The sequence below is a fragment of the Hippopotamus amphibius genome, chromosome 1, assembly GCF_030028045.1.
Source record: "Hippopotamus amphibius kiboko isolate mHipAmp2 chromosome 1, mHipAmp2.hap2, whole genome shotgun sequence".
Lineage (NCBI taxonomy): Eukaryota > Metazoa > Chordata > Mammalia > Artiodactyla > Hippopotamidae > Hippopotamus > Hippopotamus amphibius.
This window is the reverse complement of record NC_080186.1, coordinates 154,396,884-154,416,170: the sequence shown is the minus strand read 5'-3', so window position 1 is coordinate 154,416,170 and position 19,287 is coordinate 154,396,884. Positions and strand designations below refer to the sequence as shown.

General features: G+C 39.0%; 1 pseudogene; it reads left to right on the top strand.

Moving 5' to 3' along the window:
* Positions 1-15,772, top strand: part of LOC130842284 (eukaryotic translation initiation factor 3 subunit E-like) — a 31,997-nt pseudogene extending 16,225 nt beyond the window's left edge.
* The last annotated feature ends 3,515 nt before the right edge of the window (positions 15,773-19,287 follow it).

Sequence of the window (19,287 nt, the reverse complement as noted above, 5' to 3'; positions counted from 1 at the left end):
AATCTCCTGAGAGTGCACTGTGAAAAGACTGCTCTACCAGAACATGATTATTTTTAATAGAAGCAATTAGGCCTTTGCAATAGGGGAGTATCTCTCCTTTTATCAGTTGTGGTTCACAAGAGGCAGGGGCCAAGTGCATTGGATGTCCGGTAACTATCTCAAAGGGCGAAAGCTTATGAGTTCCAAAAGAGGTGCATCTAAGATTTAGAAGGACCAATGGTAATGCTTTTGGTCAAGATACTTGGAAGGCCTTTACAAATTTTGCCAACTGAGTCTTAATAATGACATTAGTGTGTTCAACTAAACCAAAGGATTGAGGGTGTTAAGCACACTGGAAGTGTAAAATTGGTCAAAAAAAAATGTAGATTTGTTGAATGCCTGACCAGTTAAATGGGTTCTTTGAACACTATAAAGTTTAAGAGGAGTTCTTCAGGTAGGGATAATTTTTTCCGAAAGGACTTTATCCACAGAAGAGGCAGCAGTCTATTTGCAAGGGGAGGCTTCAGTCCAGCATGAAAGCATACAGACCATGACTAAAACATATTTATATCCATGAGATGGAAGAAGTTGTATGAAATCCATTTGCCAGACCATGAATGGTCCATTAGGCAGTTTAGCATGCCAGGAAGTAGTACCAACATGCTGCCCTGGGTTGTGTTTTTAACAAGTGGGACAAGTGAGGAAGGACTTTTTGCAGCTTTGTTCATATTTCCCTACCAATATTGATTCATGAATGCTATTATTTTGTCTGTAGACCAGTGGTTTAATGCATGTAGAGGATTAGGAGTGGTAATTTTAGAGTCTCCAGCAGGACTGAATTGTTATTTGGCCCAAATCAGAGCTTTTTCTTTTTATCAAACCAAAAGTTGTTAAGTTTGCAATCTTGGTTTTTTCTTTGCTGAGGTCAATTGTTGGGCTTCTCTAGCCAATTTTTCTAAGTTATCATTTGGGGAAATATCCCTTTGGACCATTGCAGAGGTTTGGCTGCTCTTGGTCCCTTTAAGGGCAGCATTCTTTGCAGAAATATCAGCTAGGTGATTTCCTTTTACTTCCAGAGATCCAAGTTTAGAATGCCTTGGAATCTTCATAATAGCAAAAGTGGCAGGTAAAAGTATTGTATCTAATAATTCTTGAACATAGGGGCGGTTTTAAATTTTATTTCTGTTGAAAGTAAGGAAGCTATATGCTTTCACCACATTCCAAGACTATGAGTTGCTCCAAAAGCATATCTACTATAAGTAAAATATTGGCAGTTTTACCCTTAACTAAGGTGAAAGCTCATATAAGAGCATGTAATTCAACCTGTTGGGCTGAAGTAGCCATAGGTAAAGATGCTGCCTCAATAACATCAAAAGGAGCTGCAATAGCATACACAGCATTATAATTACCACTGCCATCTTTTTAAATAAGGACCATCAGTACACCATGAGAAGTCAGTGCTACCAAAAGGAATTTCCTGCAGATCGTCATTAGGAGTCAGGAAGTGACCCATCAGCACGAAGCAGCTGTGAGGGACTTTGTCAGGGACAGAGGGGAGAATAGCAGGCTTACCGTTATTACAGTGTTCTTATTAAAAGAGTTATGTGAGGAGCAGTTTAAAAAAAGGACGTCATAGGATGTGAGGTGACTGACTGAGAAACGTTGAGTGTGATGGGAGTTTAGGAGGGCTTCTACTGCATGAGGTACAAAAATGGTTAAGGGAGATCACACAGAGTTTTTCTCAGTGGTCTTAACCAAAAGGGCAGTGGCAGTGACGCTCCTAGGCCAGGGCGGTTCTCCCCTTGCAACTGGGTTCAGTTGCTCGTTATGGGTCAATGGCGGTCCCCGTGTTTTTTGATGAGTACCCCAAGGGCATTCCAATTCTTCTTACATAAGGAAAGGAAAAAGGGAGTCTGATAACTGCCATGCTCAAGGGCAAGTGGGCTCACCAAACTCTTCTTTAAAGCCTTAAAGGTGATGTCCTTGGGTTCCTTCCGTAAAATTGTGTGGGCATTGTTATTCTTTAGTAAAACACACAGAGGTTTGGCCATAAGAGAGAAATCTGGAATCCAATTCCAGCAATAACCAACTAACCTGAGGAAACGTCACAGTTGGTGCTTAGTTTGGGGGTTTGGGAAACTTAGGACACCGTGTTCTCTGGGTCTAGGTGAAGTCCTTGCTCTGATAGCAGGTATATTAGGATAGCCATAAACATCAAACCTGGGTTTGGGCAAACTGCAACTATGCCTTGGTGATCTTATGTCCTTGTAAGGCTAAAAGCTTTACCAAGTGCATCCTGTCTCTGTGAGAAGGCTTGAGAATGAGAGGAAAGAAGTAAATTATCCACATATTACCAAAGTAGAACCTCTAGGGAACTTTATTTCATACCTATCAGCCTTTAGGATTTGTGAGAAATAAGAGGGACTCTCGGTAAAACCCTGAGGTGTTACTGTCCAGGTGACTTGTTTTTCTTCCCGAGTGAAGGCAAAAGGTATTGGCTAGCTCCATCAACTAGAATACTAAAGAATGCACTGCGTACATCAATTATAGTAAGGCGTTTTCTTCCAGCGGGAATGGATGTTAATAGCACATGGAGGTTAGCTCGTCCTAAACAAAACTGCACCCCTGGCCCTTAGGTTTTCTCACTGTTGTGGGAGTATTACAGGGACTAGTACCAAGGATAATCAGGTCTTGATACTTATAACCTTCTACTATGGGCTTTATGCTTTGAAGGGCTTCTTAACTCATAGGGTATTAATTAATTCTGGGGAGAGCTCTTGAGGGATCTTTCTGAATCTTGATGGAGGATGTGCTATGAATTTTGCCAATATCAGTTGGAGATTTTGCCCATAAGAAAGGTGGTAGTTGATTCAATAGAGACACGTGGCCAGTGTTTCCAGAATCAGCTCTAGTATAGTCAGAAATGGAGCAAATAAAGATGTAAAAGCATCACTTAATTCATCTGGTTGGCCACTTCGATTTTTTTAATGTCGAATTCTAGACCTACTTTCCCTTTTTGGGGAAAAAGAAATTCCAGCATGATATTTCTCTAAGTCTTTGCCTAATAAGTGGATAAGGGCAGCAGCAAAACTAAAGAGAGAAGGGCATGTATCTCTCAGGCGGCTTAAACAAAAGAAAATAGGTTCGTAGACAGGAAGCTCTTGAGGTTCATTACAGATCGTCAGTGTCTGACTTATTTTAGTACTCCAAGGCAGGGACTGCTTTACTATAGTGGGGTTGAGCACTGAGAGTGTGGCTTTGGTGTCCGTTAGAACAGGAAGAAATTCATCCCTAATCTCGAAAAATGTTTATGCAAGCTGATGAAGAGAAGGGAATGGGAAAAACCCTGTCATTTAAAACTGAGAGGATGTTAGAAAGACTGGAGGCACCTGAAGTGCTTAAACTTGTAACAATTATTTTTTCCCATTGGTCTGGCTCTTTGAAATAGTAGCAGAAACCAGGAGGGTTTTGGTTTTGTTTAGGGGCCTTCATGTGCTGAAATTGAAGATTAAGAATTTTATCTGTCTTGATGAATGCATGAAGAAGATGTGATATATATTATATACACATATAATATATGTGCATATATAGTATATAGCATATAGCATATAGTATATAATATGTATACTATGTATCAATATATAATGGAATACTACTCAGCCATAAAAAATGAAATACTGCCACTTGCAGCAACATAGATGGACCTAGAAATGATCATACTAAGTGACGTAAGCCAGATAGGGAGAGACAAATACCATATGATATCACGTATATGTGGAATCTAAAATATGATACAAACAATTTATTTACAAAACAGAAACAGACTCACAGACATAGAAAACAAACTTATGGTTACCAAAGGGGAAACTTAACGTTACCAAAATGTTATACTCTATATAAAATAGATAAACAACAAGGTCCTACTGTATAGCCCTGGGAACTATGTTCAATATCTTGTAATAACCTATAATGAAAAAGAATATATATATGCATATATATGTATAATGTAATCACTTTGCTGTACACAAGAAACTGATACAACATTGTAAATCAACTATACTTCAATTTTAAAAAATCCTAAAAAAAATAAAAAGAGAATTTTAGCTGTCTTCCTTTGAGGTGATTCATCCACAGTGTGAGAGAGCTGGTTTGCCAGATTTACTAAATCTGGAGTGGACATAGTTTCCCATTCCATCCTGGTTCTTGTTACTAGAAGGGTAAGGTCCTGGTTCGGCCCATGAATAACCCATTTTAACATAAATTTAAAAGCTACCTGGGTGGAATCGACATCTGAAGGAAGACCACAATTTTCTTTAAGAATAATCTGAAGTTGACTGTAATAGTCATAAAAAGATTCATCAGATTTTTGTGTGCAAGCCTGAATTTTGTTCCAATCAATAGGCTTTGGAAACCCCCTAAAAATTACTGGATGAAGTCACTCAGCCATTGCCTGAGCCTAATCATATAATAAGTTAGTGGACTGGTCTCCTAGTTGTAATTTTAGAGACCTTTCAGAATGTTTCCAATTAGTGATTTTCATCCAGTGCTGGGCTGGCCTTCATGGACAAGCATGTGGACTAGCTGCCATAAGTCAGAGAAACTAGGTTGATAGGTTTGAATGACTGTATTAAATTCCTCAGAAAATCAGTGAGGTTCTTCAGTTACTATGGGAAAATCTTTGACTGTGGCTCACAGTTTGGCTTTAGTCCAGGAAATACAAGAAATTAAGGGTTAGCCTCTGGATCCTCAGAAAGCTTAATTTTAAAGGAACACATTCTGATAAGTTCAGAGGAAAAGGAAGTGAGGCAAGTTTCTGAGAAAAGGGGAATTTTAGTGAGAAAATTAGATGGGGGAACTGAGGGTATAGAGGCGTAGGTGGCATAGAAAGAAAGGAGAAGGATGGCACCAGAGGCAGGGCTTGGGCACAAGGAGTGGAGGGAGACAGACACGATGGCACTGGAGGTGGAACCAGGGGCGGAGAATCCAAGGAAGAAGGGCCTGTAGCTTTTAGAGCCATTTTCTTTTATTTAACCCTTTTTTTTTGCATCATTTAATCTTAAAATCTTATTTTGCAGAGAGGCAATTTTGGGCTCCTGATAATGCTTGGAATCCTCAAGATACAAATCAAAATAGACTTCTATTTAGTTTCAGAAATTTTAAAGCTATGGCAGTCTAATTTATTTATTTATTTAAATTTTTAAAATTTATTTATTTTAATGGCTGTGTTGGGTCTTTTTTTGCTGTGTGCGGGCTTTCTTTAGTTGCAGTGAGTGGGGGCTACTCTTCATTGTGGTTCGCGGCTCCTCATGGCTTCTCTTGTTCTGGAGCATGGGCTCTAGGCGCATGGGCTTCAGTAGTTACAGCACATGGGCTCAATAGTTTTGGCTCACAGTCTGTAAAGCGCAGGCTCAATAGTTGTGGCGCACAGGCTTAGTCGCTTCACGGCATGTGGGATCTTCCTGGAGCAGGGATCGAACCCCTGTCCCCTGCATTGGCAGGCGGATTCTTAACCACTGCGCCACCTAGGAAGCCCTAGTCTAATTTATTTTTAAGAAAAGTAAGTTTGGAATAAATGTTGGAGAGGGTGTGGAGAAAAGGGAACCCTCCTGCACTGTTGGCGGGAATGTAATTTGGTACAGCCACTATGGAAAACAGTTTGGAGCTTCCTTAAAAAGCTAAAAAATGGAACTACTATATGACCCAGCACTCCCACTACTGGGCATATACCCTGATAAAACCATAATGCAAAAAGAAACCTGTACCACAATGTTCATTGCAGCACTATTTACAATAGCCAGGACATGGAAGCAACCTAAATGCCCATCAACAGATGAATGGATAAAGAAGATGTGGCACATATATACAATGGAATATTACTCAGCCATAAAAAGGAATGAAATTGAGTTATTTGTAATGAGGTGGATAGACCTAGAGACTGTCATACAGAGCAAAGTAAGACAAAAAGAGAAAAACAAATACCGTATGCTAACTCATATATATGGATCTAAAAAAAATGGTACTGATGAACCCAGTGACAGGGCAAAAATAAAGTTGCAGATGTAGAGAATGGACTTGAGGACATGGGGTTGGGGGTGGACGGAGGGTGAAGGGGAAGCTGGGATGAAGTGAGAGAGTAGCATAGACATAGATACACTACCAAATGTAAAAGAGATAGCTAGTGGGAAGTTTCTGTATAACAAAGGGAACTCAACTTGATGATGGGTGTTGCTTTAGAGGGCCAGGACAGGGAGGGTGGGAGGGAGTCGCAGGAGAGAGGGGATATGGGGATATATGTATAAATACAGCTGATTCACTTTGGTATACCTCAAAAACTGGCACAAGAGTGTAAAGCAATTATATTCCAATAAAGAGCTTTTTTAAAAAAAAAAGAAAAAAGAAAAGTAAGTTTGGGAATTTCAAAAGTTCCTCTTAATGGTCACTGATATTCTAAATTGCTTTTGGTTAGGTTGGTCCATTTAGTTAGAAACTCACATGAGGAAAAACTGTGATTTTTAAACATAAAATCAGCTCAAATCCCTGTAGGGGAAGTGCCCTCAAAATACTTAGATAACTGGGGTCCCATTCTCAGAGGTTTTTCTCTAGAGTAACAGAATAATTTTCAGACCACCTAAACAGCTTACAGCTCAAACAGCTTATAGCTCAGACAGTTCAAATATCTCAAACAGCCTGTAGGCCTAATAGTGGCCATTTCTAAGAGAACAGTCTGGTCCTAGCAGAACCTAGCTGAAGGCGTCACAGCTCAGTCCCCATAGAACAGCCCTCATTCCAAAAAAAAAAAAAAAAAGGCCCAAAGGCTGAACCAGTCCCAATTGGAACAATCTGATTTCAAATCAGATGGAAGTGCCAAATGAACACTCGCCTATAGAACAAGGCCTTAACTAGAAAAGATGAAACCTTGAAATAGACCTCGAATAAAACCTAGAGAACTTCAAAATGCAAAGAGGAGGTGAGGCTTGGATCCAGGAGAGAGACATACCTTTAAACTCTGGGGTCGGGGAGGAAAGCAACGAGTAACAGTGAGCTCTGTGTGGGTACTGCACCTGTTTCTCACCATCCCTGGCGTCATTGGGGGTCTTCTCTAAGTTCCTGTGTGTGCCACCAAAATGTTGGCCTTTTAAAACAAAGAGACTGCTAGCTATTTCTTCAGCAGAAATGGGTTTATTGGGGATTAGAATTGCAATTTGGGGTCTGCAACCATGGCTAACAAGCGACATGCAAGTCCCCACACAGCAAGGAGAGGAGAACTCTTTTACGGAGGAGAAAAGAAAGTTGGGAGGGCTGTAGCAAACAAAGAGTCCATGGATTTTCATTGACTGAGTTGTCGCCAGGAAAGAAGTCTGTCTTCTTTGTGTGGGGCTCTGCTATTTTTGAAGGGTGTGAGAGCTCCCCCTTCTGGTCTTCCAGCTCCATTTAATTGAGGTTTTGGCTTATTAATTTTTTACACCTTTGAATGTTTGTTTTGTGGCTCATGCCTCCAATTCTAACTTTTGAGAGGAAGTGACTTTACTTAGTTCAATCATAGGGGAAGCTACTATGCTTGGGTGTGTGGGATTCCATTCATTAATAAGTGGCCACAGAAGCACTTAGGAGAGACGGTTAATTGAGGTATCCAGCATTACACAGCTAATAAAGAGCAGAGCTGAGACTTACATCTGATGTTAAAACCAGTAATCTTACCTGAAAAATCTCTCCAAATGACCTTCAGGTATCTAGGCTAATAAAGGAATTGAATGTGAATAGATAAAGAAAGAAAGAAAGAAAACCAGTGACGATGATGGTGATCTCCTGCTCCTCCTTCTTCTACTTTTTGTCTTTTGGCTAATGAATATTTTATTTTATTTGTTTAATACATCTTTATTGGGATATAGCTGCTTTTCAATGTTGTGTTAGTTTCTTCTGCACAACAAAGTGAATCAGCTATATGTACACTATATCCTCATATCCCCTCCCTCTTGAGTCAGCCTCCCACCCTCCCTATCCCAGCCCTCTAGGTCGTCACAGAGCACCGAGCTGATCTTGCTGTGCTATGCAGCAGCTTTCCACTAGCCATCCATTTTACATTTGGTAGGGTATATGTCAATGCTACTCTCTTACTACGTCCCAGCCTCCCTTTCCTCCCTCCACCCCCCCCGCCCCGCCACCCCAGTGTCCTCAAGGCTGTTCTCTACATCTGAGTCTTTATTCCTGCCCTGCCACTAGGTTCATTGTACTATTTTTCTAGATTCCATATGTATGCATTAGCGTATGATATTTAAAACCAGTGATCTTCACTTCTCTATGCAGAGAAGAAATTATGGTGAACTCAAGGTGATCAACTTTCAAAGAGTGGGTAGCATTTAGATAAAGAGGAGAAAGGAAGAACTCTTCTTTGTAAGGGAATCTTGTTTGTAGAAGACGTATTCAATTAGAGCAGATTAGTATAAAAAAGAAATGACAAACCCTATCACTACCTCAGCTTCTTTGTTCCTGCATTTCACCCTGATGCCCTAGGCCTTATTAGATGTCCCTAATACTTAGCAGGGTTGGTTTTATCACTAACTATGGACACAAGAGGGTGCTAAAAGATCTCTCTTTTGGTTCTTTAGGCCCAGGTGTGGAACAGTCACGTTCTCTTTCCTTTAATGCCATTTCCATTTTCAGAAAAGAACTTTGATTACAAAATGCAGAAAAATCTTAATAGAAGTAATGAAAATACACCATAATATCAAATGTTTAGATTTCAAGATTAACTGAAGGATAGTCCCAGTGTTGCTGATGATTTTGTACAATTTTAGATGAATGCAATAGAGTTTCATAGCTAGAAAGAACATGTAATACTATCTTTCTTTTTCTTCCTTCCTGCTCCCCTCCCTCCCCACCTTCCTCCCTTCCTTCTTCCTTCCAGAGACACTTTGTTAAATGCAATCTTTTCAGTTTGGAAAAAATAAACAAAATATAAGCAGAACTGTTCTTCTTGAAATGGAGATAGGATGCTACCATAAACAGGCCCTGAGGCATGTCTGTTAACCCCAAGGTGCCACATAAAAGAGTTTGGAAAATCATTGCTGAAAGTCAGGTGGTTGGCAAACTGCATTCTTGAATCAAATCCTGCCCCCTGCCTCTATTTGCACAGCCTGTAGCTAGTTTTTACATTTTTAAATAATTTGGAAAAAGTCAAAGGAAGAATATTTCATTCCACATGAAAATTATAAGAAATTCAGTTTCAGTGTCCATAAATAGAGTTTTACTGGAACACAGCCATGTTCATTCATATATATCTATATTGTCCAAGGCTATTTTATGCAATGATTGCAGAGTTGAGTAGTTACAACAGACACTGTATCTCAGTTTCTTTAATAGACATAAAATGATATAAGGTAATAATTATACTGTTAGATTTGTAACAGATATGATGAAATATGTATAACAGTAATAGCACAAAAAGGAGAAAGAGGGAATAGAGCTATATAGGAGTAACATTTCTATCTCACTTTGATTATATTGGTATAAATCTGAAGTAAGTTGTGACAAATTAAAATGTTTACAGTAAGCCCTAGAGCAACCACTAAACAACAACAAAACACTAAAAATAGTTTAAAAAAATCAGTAAAGGAATTAAAATGTTACAGGAGCAAATATTTAATGCAAAAGAAAGCAGTAAAGTAAGAATATAGGAACAAAACAATATGAACAAATAGAAAAGAAAATAACTCATGTAATAAATTCAACCATAACAATAATAACATTAAATGTGAATGGATTAAACAATCCAGTCGAAAGGCAGAGATACCAGATTGCACTAGAAAACAAGATCTAGCTATATTCTGTCTACAAGAAACACCTTTAGATTCAAAGATATGAATAGGTTAAGGGTAAAGGGTGGAAAAAGACATATTATGCAAACAGCAACCAGAAAAGCTGGAGTGGCTATACTAATATCAGACAAAATCGTCTTTAAAACAGAGTATACATGGACTGCAAAGTCTGAAGTGTTTACTATCTGGCCCTTTACAGAAAAAATTTGCTAACTCCTAGATGCTTATGATGACTCCCTGGGATGAAGGAAAACATGAAATTTTTGACTATGTTTAAAAAGTCTAATTATTTAGAAACTTTTTGTGGTGTGTTTTATGTTGTATATAATATATTGCAAATGAATATGTATTCTTTATAAATAAGTAAAATACTCATAATTTCACATGCATGTGTAGAAATGTTTTTCTGATTGAAGTGCATAATCAAATACTTTTGGAAACCACTCTAGTTTAAGTACATGGTTTTACATTTGGGAAAAACAAAACTCAGAGTGATAAAATGATTGTTCAAGGTCCCAGAGCACGTAATTGGCAGGTAAGCTATAGGCTTCTGCCCCTTTCATTGTATCGTTTTATAAACATGCTCACCCCGTCTTTTGCTGTCCTCCAGCTTGGGGTTTCTGAAGTGAGGCTCACCTGTGGTGACTTCAGATTCTCTTTATCACTAGAACTATGCTATGTAACACATTCACAAGCGTTTTCCTAGTCTTTTTATGAACCTTGGTATGTTCTGGCCATGTAATTGCTCTTTGGGCTCTAGCAAGAGGTTGAGACATACCCTAAATTCATCCCAAATGTCTTCCCTGAGCTTGTGAATATCTCACAAACAGATGAAGTAGAAATCTGCACACATACTGCATGGTACAGATATCCTTTGCTTTACGAATGTGGTGTCAAGAACAAGACCAGAAAAGTTTCTGTAGTTGATTTTGGACTTCCCTAGTTGGGATGACACAGCTTATTTAGGAAAGTCACAAGTCAAGAGGGACACACAAAAAAATTGTGCATGTTCAAAAGGAGGTCCAGGATGATGAAAAATAAGAAACACCATGTCTTAACATTTATTACTGTGGATCCAATTGTCGGGTGTTGAGGTATCAGTTCTTTGAAGACATAAATTTTAAGGAGGTATGGGAGGAAGAAATACATTTTATAAAACGTTACAATGAAGCTCATGACTGACCTTTGAATAGTAGGAGTTTTAAGTATGCTGTTAAAAATCTGTAAGGGACAGTTGAGAAAATTATCAGATTGTAAAGAGAAACATGTGAGCAAGGGTTTCAGTGTAGATTTCGTCTTTATCAAATGAAGTTAAAGGAGCAAGTTAACGTTTGAATGGAAGAGCCTGCGTTGTTATTCCACATCTGGTTGTTACTGTTTACATTTCTTTATTGTGCCCACATCTTCATCAGCTTCTTAGCAGGTCTCAGTATATGTTGAACACCTCTGTTTCATGGTCAAGACAGGATCAGAGGCCATGGATACTGGCAAACGATCTGTCTGTTTTCTTCTGTCTTCTTCTATGACTGTATCTACTGCCTCATCTTGATTTACAAGCAAAACCTAGAAAACCTACAAAAATAAGTGTTTTGTGGTTTATCTAGGGATCATACAGAAAATATTGCTGTTATTTTTGGTGAAGAAAATCAATTTTCTATAGTTTATTTCAACCTAAATAAAATGTGAATTTTATTTAAAGTTCAGGTATATTATTTTTGGTGGGGACAAAACAGATTCTTGTGGTAAATTCTCTTCAAAAATATTTATCACCTTCACTATTGAAGATAAGTTCTTTTTTTTGTTCCTGTGGTATATGGTTTACTACCTGGGGGAATAAAAATAGCCATTTTAATTGTGAAATTATTAAATGTAAGATTTATCTAACTTTTAAAATATTATATGCTGTATAGCCTCGATATAAATTGTTAGTGTTTGCATAATTGTTGCTGGGTAAAATGTAAATGAAAGAAAGAAAAGAAAGAAAGAAAGAAAGGAAGGAAGGAAGGAAGGAAGGAAGGAAGGAAGAAAGGAAGGAAGGAAGGAAGGAAGGAAAGAAAGAAAAAGAAAGACCATGTCTGTGAAGAAGGGTAGAAGGAACTGCGTGGTAACTTAGTTCAGAGATGACTCAGGTGCCCAAACAATTATCTTCAAGCGTCTTAATGATTGTCCTGGGAAAGGAGGGACTTAGCTATTTCATAAGCCCGGATCTAGGACCTATGGGTAGAATTTGCTGGGATTTAGGCTTGGGTTCACTCGCTAGAGATGTCCAATGATGAAATGGGTGTCACATAGACTTTGACATCAGAGAGATGTGAGTATAATTCCTGGCTTCATCTCTTATTGCCTATTTGACCCTGGGAATTATGGTTGTGGAGAAGAATAATATATTGCAATATTGTACATATAGCCCTCTTTTTTCCCCCTCTCCTACATGCCCTTGAACTTCATGCATCCAACTGCCAGTTTATACTGTCAGGGTATTGAAATTCAAGGCTGAGAGAATAGTTTGAGAAAAAGGATTTTGAGTCTGGCTTTTAGAATCAAAGGCCAGAATGTCTGAAAGGAAGTAGAACACAAAGTATATGCTGAAATAGTAGGTTTGAAAATATAGCGTAGGAGTCACACAGCACTGCCCCCTAAGACTAAATAAAAATTCCATGGGCTGGAAGTTATAGTGTGGAGGAAAGACAATATTGTGGGAGGAGATTGGTGGAGCCTAGCCTGCCTGGGACTCAACATACCTAAGGGAACCAGAGGGAGAGCTGGAATTTGCACTAAGACTCATCAACTACCAACAGAGAGACACCATGTACCACCAGGTGGGGGTCAGATCATTAAGGCACTTCATGGGATCGCATTAGGCATTTGGACCATTGTTGTAAATCATCGATGCCATACAGCTGCCCTCATTATATCTTGTAAAGAGCTCTCAATGAAACATTAGCAGAATGCTGGTCATTGTGCTGTGAGAGTTACAGCTCTTTGGGACCAAAATTTGCTCAGCTCTATTCTACTTTCCCTGTGTGGAAATGATGCGTATTCACCAGGTATATTCTAAGGCACTGCTGAGATGAGGAGGTCTCCTGAACACCTGCAGGAGGAGAGATTGTGTGGAAGGCAATCCTCACATGGGTACCTTGGTAGGAATGAATAGAACTGGTTTGAGATCCTGTCTGCTCCACCCCAGTTGCATTAAAAACAGCAATTCCAGTTGCATGTTAACCATACTTTTACCCTTTCCATGTGGTTACAGTTAACTTTCCTAGATCTTTTTTTGCTGTTGTTTTAAATTATAACCTTAATAATTATTTTATGATTGCTCTGAGATTAAACAAGATAATACATAAAAATATTAGAACATTGACTGTCTTAGGATATGTTCAATAAATGGAAGCTGTTAGTATTATTCAAGAGGTGATAAGATCATAATCCCTTTAAGTGTTCTTATGAAACTTAGTGACCACTTGGTGTTTATGTGGTAAAGGACATTAACATTTCTGAATGTGATAGTGGTCTCAGAGACTGATTTGTCAGTTTAGATCCAGTGTTTTTCAACCTGCTGTGCATGGGCTAGTATAGGCTGGCTGTACAGCATAGACCGAAACAGTGTTAAAAAATACGTAGCTCTGGGCCCAAATCCAGATAATCTGATTTAGCATATCTAGAGAATGGCTCAAGATTCTGTGTAATTAACAAGCTGCTTCCTTCTGGAAACTCTAGGAGAGAATCCATGTCCTTGCCTTCTTCAGGTTCTAGAGGCTACCCACATTCTTTGGTTCACAGCCCTACATCACTCCAACTTCTCCATCCATTGACAAAGCTCCCTTTCTGATGCTCCTATTTCCTTGTTATAAGGACCCTTATAACTACCTTGGATCCAGGATATTCCAGGGTTTTCTTTTCATTTCAAGATTCTAAACTTAACCATATCTGCAAAGTCTCTTTTGCCATGTAAAGAAACATATTCACAGATTCTAGGGATTAGGATGTAGATATCTTTGGGATTCATTATTCTGAAAATCATAGAGGGTAACATTTTTCTGGGTGGTCAGCTACACGAGAAATCCCTAGATGACTTCATTCATTTCCACCTACTAATTCCATGTTTTAGGGGATTTTTATTCTGTAGTTCCACCCCTCTAAGTGTCTATTTCTTTGGTATACAAGCATCCCAGGAGGCTGATGTAGACTTGACAATTCTACATTTAGATACAATCTACAGGTAATCAAAATTCCAATATAAATGTGGAAATTACTCTGGAGCAGCAAACTATCTTTACTTCTTTAGAGTGTTGGTTCCCACAATGGATAGAATTGCTTTGAGTTCACTCTGGGGAAAACTGGCCTCTGAAATCTTTGTGTGTGTTTGCGTGTGTTTTAATATTTATTCTTAAACAATATGAGTAGAATTTACCTATTGAAATTGTCTTCTTGAAAGTATGCTGTTTTTCTTTCTTTTTTTCTTTATTGGAGTATAATTGCTTTACACTGTTGTGCCAGTTTCTGCTGTACAACAAAGTGAGTCAGCTGTATTTATACATATATCCCCATATCCCCTCCCTCCCACAAATCCTTCCCACCCTCGCTATCCCACCCCTGTAAGTCATCACCAGTCATTGAGTTGATCTCCCTGTATTATGCAGCAGCTTCTCACTATCTATTTTACATTTGGTAGTATACATATGTCAGTGCTACTCTCTCACTTCGTCCTAGCTTCCCCTTCGCACCCCCCAACCCCCATGTCCGCAAGTCCATTCTCTACATCTGCATCTTTATTCTTGCCCTGTCACTGGGTTCATCAGTTCCATTATTTTAGATTCTATATATATGAGTTACCATATGATATTTGTTTTTCTCTTTCTGGCTAACATTGCTCTGTATGACAGACTCTAGGTCCATCCACCTCACTACAAATAACTCAATATGATTCCTTTTTATGGCTGAGTAATATTCAATTGTATATATATGCCACATCTTCTTTATCCATTCATCTGTTGATGGGCATTTAGGTTGCTTCCATGTCTTGGCTATTGTAAATAGTGCTGCAGTGAACATTGTGGTACATGTTTCTTTTTTGGATTATGGTTTTCTCAGGGTATATGCCCAATAGTGGGATTGCTGGGTCATATGGTATTTCTATTTTTAGTTTTTTAAGGACCCTCCATACTGTTTTCCATAGTTGGCCTCTGAAATCTTAATGCAGAATTGGGATGCAGCCATGCAAGACCTCAACCTCACGCAGCTAAAACAGACCATAGGTTCTGTGATTTTGCCACTTCAGTCTCTTTAGCAGCAAACATGCTCATTCATTGGTCTCTGTTTGTTTTCTTCAGTCACCTCAAAGGTGTGATAACATCACTGATCTCTTCCTTTACCAGCCACAGTATCTTAATGCAATTCAGATGATGTGTCTACATAGTCTCTGCTGTTTGACCATAGCAGTCATAACAAAGATGTTCAAAAATGCCGGCAGGTACTAAAAGATTTGGTCAAAAGTATTCATCAGGAGTCTTACACGTATAAAAACCCAGTTACAGAGTTTGTTGAATGCTTATATGTTAACTTTGACTTTTATGACTTTTATAGGGCTCAGAACAAGCCGAGGGACTATGAATCAGAGCTAGTGAAAGATTTCTTCTTGGTGGCTTGTCTGGAGGATTTCATTGAAAATGCCTGTCTCTTTATATTTGAGATTTTTTTGTTACATCCATCAGTGTATGAGCATTAACATGTTGGTAGGTAAACTGAACATGACTCCAGAAGAAGCTGAAAGGTGGATTGTAGATTTGATTAGAAATGCAAGACTGGATGCCAAGATGGATTCTAAACTAGGTCATGTGGTTATGGGTAACAATGTAGTCTCACCCTATCAGCAAGTGATTGAAAAGACCAAAAGCCTTTCATTTAAAAGCCAGGTGTTGGCCATGAATATTGAGAAGAAACTTAATCAGAATAGGAGGTCAGAGACTCCTAACTGAGGAACTCAGGAGCCTCTGACTTTGGCTTCTACTGAAGAACCGTACAAAAAAAATATAAAACTATAAAAGAGAGGTGAAATAAAACCATTATATAAACACGAAACATTTTGGAAACAATTAACTTATTGAGTATAAATTTTGGAAATATGAATAAAATTGGCTGTGTTTCATTAAGAAAAAATCAACAATTGTAGGGTCTGCTGGATGGGAACAGAACACGCTTAAGGGTTAGGGTATAAATGGCTGTCACTCCTGCTTGATGATCAGTGTGCTAGATGCTAACTTCTGTCAATGGAAGGAACTTATCATAGCTCCTCAGTACAGGCAGCATATAAGACGGCATGTCTGAAGGCAGTGGCTTCTGTCCCTGGGCCCTGGCTACGTATGACCACGCTCAACTGGACACTGGTCATTCTCTGGATATTGACTCAATACTGTTCTTCTGGTCCCTCTGGCTACCTCTCCTCATTCTTTGTCCAATCATCTTCTAAATCTCTTATCTTTTTCTTCTCAGGCTGGGGAATCCATCCTTTGTCTTAAGTAATTTTTCTCTTATCATTTATATCATCTTCATATCATATATTCTCTCAAAATCTCATGTGCCTATAACTGCGTCATAATATATGGGTTGCTAAACTCAAAACCAGTAACCAGCTCTCTTTGCTTTCTTTGCTTTCTTCTGTCAGTTCATCTCCGAGGCAGTGATGGAGACTGCTTAGCTGATTGAATGTGTGAAGAAACAAGGAATGAAGCAAATTCTGGAAACAAGAGCATATTAATATTTTAAAATATTATCCTTCATGATTTTTAAAATTTGTTCCAACATCGAAATTCAAAGATACAATTTCCTAAGTCCAAAGCTAATGCTTGTTTCTACTAAACCATACCCCCTTGTGCTGCCTTTAGCTTATTCATTTCAGTAACTTTTTCAACAACTCCAAGACCTTGGAATCCAAATTGGCACATTTCCCCTTCACCAGGACAGCTCCCACTCTTTCTAAATCTCCACTCTCACTATGAAAGCATCCTGCTCTCCAGTTCCTGGGAAAGGCTGAGTAACAAGAGATCTGCACCATCCTCTCTTAAGCTGCTGATCTGCCTTTTCACAGTATCAGCCAACTGCCTCTGACTCAGCTCTCTGTCTGCCAGGCAAAGGACTTGTAGAAAACATCCTCCTACTGCTTCTCTTCTCCCAAGGAGTATAGGATTAGCATTACCTGAGCAATGGCAGCTCCTTTTCAGTTTGTTTGTCTGGCATTAAAAGAGGTTGGGAACTAGCTTAAGGTCTGAAATGAATTCCTCCCCACAGATACCTGCCCACCCTCTAATACCCAGGTACACAGCAAGAATGTGGACTCTGCTGGCCGTTCAACTGGTCCAGCTTCCTTAGTGCAAGTAGCTGCTTGTCTAACTCTGTCTCACCATTCCAGCTCTTTTCTTTCAATTTTATAATGAAATAATCAGTACAGAGAGGCAGCCAAGATTAATGTGTACGTTACTCTGTGTTTTCATCAGAAAAAATGTGGATCGAGTCCCAGTTCTGCTGCTTACTAATTGTGTGACCTTGGGCAAATTATTTAACTTCCTCAAGCTTCTGTCTGCTCCTCTGTAAAATGAGACTGAAGACATCTACACCACTGGATTGCTAAAAGGATTAAATAAAATCAAAGAAAGGTAAAACACTTTATCAAAATCAAAAAGGTAAAACATGTCATGCGTGGTACATAATGCTCCATAAACGGAACTCATATTTTGTTTTATTTAATAAAGATGTGCTGAGTCCTTATTATGAAAAATGCCATGCTTGGTACTATGGAAGTAAGAAAAGGAGACATGGTCCCTGTCCTCAAAGAACATTGCAGACTAGTGGGAGAGAGAAAACATCAAAGTAGGCAAAGGGAATGGGTGAAGGAGGGGTAAAGTTATAGGGGAAGAACTGAGTGAAGATGAAGTTGGACCTATGCAGCTTGGAGGAGGGTCCAGAGGGAAACTTCACTGCAAAGGTGTGGCAAAGGCCACCTTGACATAAAGTTCCATCCTGTGGGCAGCAGCTTTTCCCCATGTTTCTGAGATACCGTGGCCAAGGAGATGTATGTCTGTATTACTCTGTACCTTTTGGATACTCATGGGTTAGTTAGGGGTCTCTAGGGAAATGAACAAGAAATATTTCTTTCTCATCCACCTGTCTTTCCCTTACACCACTGTGATCATCTGGGTCATCTTTAGAAAGCTTAGATTTTTTTTTTTTGACTAGATGGCAGTTCAATCACAGGTAATTTCCTGGGCAGATTTTAGCCATCTCTAAAATTTAGAATGAAAATTCACTGAAGTATATGTACACCAAACCGGATGCACATGTGCCTTCTCTGTACTACATAAAGCCTGCAGATTATCTGAATGTCTGACCAGATAGTCATCTCATGTGTGGGCTGAATAGTACATGGGAAATTGGCTGGGTCATTCTTCAGCCGACTAGCACAAAAGTTACAATATTCTCCTGTTCCCCAGATGTCACTAGGAGGTAGTGAAGTATTATAATGAGAATCAGAGCACCTGTGTTCTAGTGCTAACCCGGCAGTGATAATTGTATGTAAAATCAGGTAAATTTTCTTAATTGCTTTCTCAATAAGCAAAATAGGTGAAATAACCCCTGCTGATGTCTCTGTAGAGCACAAATGTAATTTTCTTTTCAGAATCTGATACTTCTTATAAAATGGTAAGAAATGATAACTTCTGCTTGAACCACTTCACCTGGTTGTTGTGAAAATCAGACTATAGAAAGGAAAACATACATACAAACATACGTATGTACATCTTCTTTTCCCATTCATCCGTCAGTGGATATTTAGGTTGTTTCCATGCCTTGGCTGTTGTGAATAGTGCCTCAACGAACATAGGGGGGTGCCTGTATCTTTCTTAATTATAGTTTTGTCTGAATATATGCCCAGGAGTAGGATTGCTGGATCATGTGGTAACTCTATTTTTAGTTTTCTGAGGAACCTCCATACTGTTTTCCATAGTGGCTGCACCAACTTACATTCCCACCAACAGTTTAGGAGGGTTCCCTTTTCTCCACACCCTCCCCAGCATTTGTTATTTGTAGACTTTTTAATGATGGCCATCATTCCCTGTACAGCAGTAATTAACACAACATTGTAAATCAGCTGTATTTCAATTAAAAAAAAGAAAAGAAAAGGAAAACATTTTGGCAACTTTGTTTCCAATTCTGGGTTTTAAGTGACTGGGAAGATTGACTGTGTTCCCATTAAAATTTCTCTAGGTTGGTTATTTCCTGTTCTTCCAAGCTCACAGAGCAGGAATTCCGGGTGTCTGACTTCCCTCCTAAGCAGGTCCCTCCAGGCTGGTAACTGGTTGTCATTGTCTACCGCGTATACATTCATCAGATCGTTCATCAGCCTCCGGTTTTGCAATTGTAGTCAAGAGACAATAGGAAACGAAGTGTCTTCCAAGATTTGTTTCTTGAAACAAGGCATTTTAATAACCACATTTCAGTG